The sequence below is a fragment of the Anopheles ziemanni genome, chromosome 2 (genome assembly GCF_943734765.1).
Source record: "Anopheles ziemanni chromosome 2, idAnoZiCoDA_A2_x.2, whole genome shotgun sequence".
NCBI classification, from domain to species: domain Eukaryota; kingdom Metazoa; phylum Arthropoda; class Insecta; order Diptera; family Culicidae; genus Anopheles; species Anopheles ziemanni.
In genome coordinates this window covers 42942492-42946919 of record NC_080705.1, presented here as the reverse complement: position 1 = coordinate 42946919, position 4428 = coordinate 42942492, and positions in this window count along the sequence as shown.

Sequence of the window (4428 nt, the reverse complement as noted above, 5' to 3'; positions counted from 1 at the left end):
CAAACCTTAACCAGGATAGTGAAAGGAAGGGTCACGTATATAAATAAAAAAAAGGCATTTGGACCACGGCGTAACTAGCAATTTTCCAGCGGGACAAAAATCGGAAGACAGACCCGAAGCTTGAACGAAAGACTAGGTTCATTTCCGGCATCGTTGCATTAAATGCATTTGATTTTGCCGAGGCTATTAAAAAAAAACCCAATGAAGTGTCTTTCGCTCAAAAAAAATATGTCTTTCTCTCTAGAATTCCATTTTTTTCATTATCTGCAATGGACACACCAATGGAGTTGAATGAGACAGTAAGAAAAGATAAACTCTCTGAAAAAGCCAGCAATACGGGTCGACACTAATGAAGACGTTTTAGTGTCTCAGCTCTAACGGGCCGGACACGAGATGGAGAACCCGAGCACACATCGGTAATGTTTTCCTCCTGATGAAGTGTTTTTCTATGATGTCCAATTTCAAACTGCTTCTACACTATTTCTACACTATGTACTGAAAGTGATGCACTTTTTCTCGTTGGACGTGATCTTTATTTCACGTTAATCAAGTAAACATGGGAGCTCACATGGGAGTATGTCTTAAAGCGGAATGTGTTAATAAGTGTCTTAAAGCGGAATGTTTAAAAGGGTTACAACAGTACTTCAGTTCGTAAAGAAGAAAATAACTCACTTCACTAATAGATGATATAACTAAACTTTCTGATAATTGCCATTAACACAAATTACAGATTCCAGTTTCACTTTCCAAGTAGGATTGTTTTCATCAAAACTTTTCAATATTTTTAATACTCTGAAAAAGAGCACATCCTGAAGCAGGAACATGCTTTTTAGTGCACAGCAAGGTTGGGGATCTACAAAACGGTTCGTCCCAGTACAAATGAGATGAAATATGCATGTCATCATACGAACTCTGACACAATTTGCACATAAACCGAGAACTATTCATTTGCAGCACCAAACACAAGTGCACTCGCTAGTGGGCAAATGAAAGTGTAGAACTGAATGCGTCTTATTTTTCCATTTGAAGAGATAAAGCTCTGACGGTTAACAACGGCGAGATGATATGTGCTTAGTTAACGCTTTTTATCGTTCGGCTTAAGGCCACCAACACCACCAGCAGCATCATGACAAAGTACATCTAAGCCGGAAATGCATAGAGCACCAGCCAGCCAGCATCGTGATGGGGAGATTCCGCTGGAACTCAAGATATTTACTTTTTAACACCACGCCAAGACACAGATTTTGGACAGCTTGTGAAAGTGAAAGAGTGCTTTCCTCAGGTTATTTTTATACTCATATTCGTCCCCATTCATCATGGGGGAGATTGCAATTGTGCCAGTTTGATGTGAGTTATCATATTCTTCTTGTTAGACGCCAAACGCAATATGAAAGAAACGAACAAAATTGTTATTTTATAATTAAGTTGAAGATGAGGAAAAGCATGATCTCAGAAGCAACCCAAGTTTTCTTCCACGCAGAGAAATTAATGCGAAGAAATTCGAATAAAATGAGCAATTGTGGCAGGTCAAAACAAATCCGAGAAAACTCCGACTTCAAACAACCTTATCTACGAACTTTCTATACTTTTTGCATTATATTTCTTATGAGCTGTATTATACTTTGCCATTTTATTTTAACAAGAAATATACATCTTCTTAATATATGGGTCAGAGCGTAGGATGCGTGGTTATGGAACACAACAGAACACATGTTCACACCCATATCATGCCGACTGATATTTCAACATGGTGCTAAGAATTATTATACGCTCTTAGTTTTTCCAAGAATCCACTTTCTCCATTTTCTTATCGTACCGTACTAAGCTACTTCTTTCCTGCATCTTTCCTGCCATTAGTTTCCTGCTCGGAAACCCCGTGTCTTCCAGTGTATCGACATAGATAACTTTTGATGACCCAAACTGGCTGACTCAACATTTTATGTCGATGTGTTATCAGGCTTTTCCACAACGAGCAAGCTTTTCATGTAAAACAAGCTTTTCCACAAGTTGATGCTAAAAAAAGATTAAAAGGGTTGTTGATGCTAAAAAAAGATTAAAATTACATCCTAGGGGTGAAACATTTAAGTCGCTGTCAGAAAACTCATTCGGAACCGTTCGAATGTTGCAACGGTAGCCACCTACCGTGGGACGTGGAAAAAATATTTGCTTTTTATCATCCAATTAAACAGAATTTATCATCACTTGCGCATCAGCGAGAATGTAACGGAAGTATAAAGGCTCCCATTGGAGGTAGAACTGACCAATAAGGAAGAAAAACTTAGACAATTTTCTATAAAGGTCGTGATATAATCATCCGTGAAACATCATTAAATCAATTGAATGATATAAAAAGCAACTAAAACACACAGGTTCATAATCAGTGCGGCAACGATAGGATCGTAAAGATATCAATCAACACTTACTAAATGGAGCATTACGAAAATATTAACTTCCCGAAGAGAAACTAACCATATGATTTATCGACAATCATTGCTACTACTTGCAACAAACTGCGGAGGATGTGAGACGGACCATGGCAGAATTTTTGGCACGTCTTAGGATCACATTAGAGAACACGAAATGTGGCGTTACGTTTATGGGAGCCATAAATAATACATGCTATGACAAACACATATTTTATTCTTTCCTAACAACACAGTGTTCGTGAAGCTACAGAACGTGGGATTTTTAAAATGATAATCAACGCGTGAAGCATATGTTACTGTTGAGGATATTCTTCAAAGATCATGCGTTAGACACCGTCTTCAACTGGTAAAAATATAAATCTACCATAAATTAAAAAGATTTCATTCTCTACAGAACTCTCTACGGATTAGAAGAAAATAATTCTTTACGAATATATATGCAAGCAGCAAGAAAACTTTCACTCCGGGTCTTTACCATCCTTAAAAGTCAAATATTCGTAAAAAGAGCTCTTTTCGAGCAAAGCATAGAAGACGAATACAATAAAAAAAAAGTTCTAACGTATACACCATACGTTGCTTCTCCATCCAAAGATCGCAGGTATGAACGTTTCCCAGCCAAATGCGGTTAACCGAGCCCTGGGCCAATCGCCTCAAGCTCGAGCAACAGTAGAAGTTGTAATTCTTAAATTATGTTTTCGATTCAACTTTCCTCTCCCCACCAACGTTGGCAGCTGCAGGGCTTGGGTGAAAATTGTCAAAACATTTATTTTCCCGCTAGACCCATGCAGAACGAAAAGCGGCAGACAATCAAAATGATAATGGATCTTTTTTGTCAAATACTTATCTTAAGGGTATTCTTCACTTTCCTTTTCACTTTAGGCAGACAAATTACAATGTTGTAACAAGGGAACACACAAGTTAATGAACGTTTCCATTTTAACAACTGTTCTGTAATTTTAAAGAAACTAAGAAAAATCTTTTATAAACGATTTGAAATAGTTGTACCATGTAAGTTTTAACTCCAGGGACCAGCTCTGAGTTTTTCCAAATGAAATGAGGCAAATCCATTGAACTCGTTTTGTCTGTTCTGAAGATTTATGAAATTATTCAAAACTGAATCCCTTCAGGCACACGACAGTCTGTTGTCAAAGTATAAGTTCGCTGACAATACTTCCCGATTTCATCCCGATCCCAATCCCGGGCGGTTATGAAAAATTGCCAGAGCAAACGATTTTGGGACTGGTGTTTCCTGCTTCAGCCAACATCCACAGCTATGCCCCTGAGAAAATGGCTCGAATTAGAAAATTCTCTTCGAGCTTTCCACAAACCGTTGTTTTGTTCAAAAAACAAGGAAGTATCCTTACAAGCACGAGACTTGCCACTTACTCGAGGAGTAAAGTTTCAGTTTCTACGACCGTATCCTTTATGGCTGGCATCCGTCATTTCTTCTGACGCCGTTCCGTTTAACTCTACTTCCCTTATAATACTTCCACACTTCCTTTCGCACGGCTTCTCGGGACAATGAACCATCGTGCCCAAGAATGGTGGCTTGTCGGGAAGAAATTAAAATTACGCTTCTACGTCACACTTCGCTCGCTAATCTTACACCGTTGTAACACAACCAACGATAATGTTGGCTTGTTAAACGGGACACGCCACCGATTTCCTTTTCCTTCCTCTCGAAAGATGGCAGAATTCAGGGCGTTCCGGCGAAGGAAATTAAAATTAATTAAAAAGGATCGTGCCTTTTCTATAGAGGCTAGCATCGAAAGTCCTTTCATTGACAAATTATGGCGTTATGTAGATAGAGGAAATAGATGTTCTTTGAATAAATAAAGCGTCTTAGATATCAGAGATGCTAGTAATATAAAAAAGGATGTTTATAAATTATCGTTATTTGTCCTTTCTTTGATGGTGTTCAAAATCTGAACCAAGCAGGTAAACAGTCATTATTAACATTTATCTTCGTATACTTGTTACACCTGTAAGAAAGCCAGGATTT